Raw genomic sequence first — 518 nt, 5'->3', positions numbered from 1 at the left:
TATATATATATATATATATATATATATTCCCCTTAAACAGTCTCTTCATGGCCCTGTTTTTATATCAGCGTCTGCCAGTTCAACCATATTATTGAAACAAAACAAAAATTAACGAACCCATTGTCTATATTATTTATATTTTCTTAAACACGCTAACAAATTAGAGTTTCTATCTCCATTTCCTTTTGTTTTAATTCTTCCATTTTCTTTCTTTAGTATTTTTGTTATTGTTGTTGTTATATGTCTTCATATAAGTTTTTTTTTTCTATAATTCTAATTACTCGGTCTCATAATCCGATTTCCTCTTCTATTCTCTTCTATTTGACCTTCCAACATTTTGTCCTTTCTTGCTCTGTCTATGTTTCTGTGTCTCTCGCTTCATCTCTGTTCCTATCTTCCTCCCTTTATTTCTGTCTTTTACTATCGTCCTCTATTTGATTCTGTCTCTATATCTTTCAATCTTTGTCTTTCTCTTTCTGTCTGTCAGTCTGTCTGTCTCTGTGTATATATATATATAT

Source organism: Octopus bimaculoides, chromosome 15 (genome assembly GCF_001194135.2).
Source record: "Octopus bimaculoides isolate UCB-OBI-ISO-001 chromosome 15, ASM119413v2, whole genome shotgun sequence".
Classification (NCBI taxonomy): Eukaryota; Metazoa; Mollusca; class Cephalopoda; order Octopoda; family Octopodidae; genus Octopus; species Octopus bimaculoides.
Note: the sequence above shows the minus strand (reverse complement) of the source record.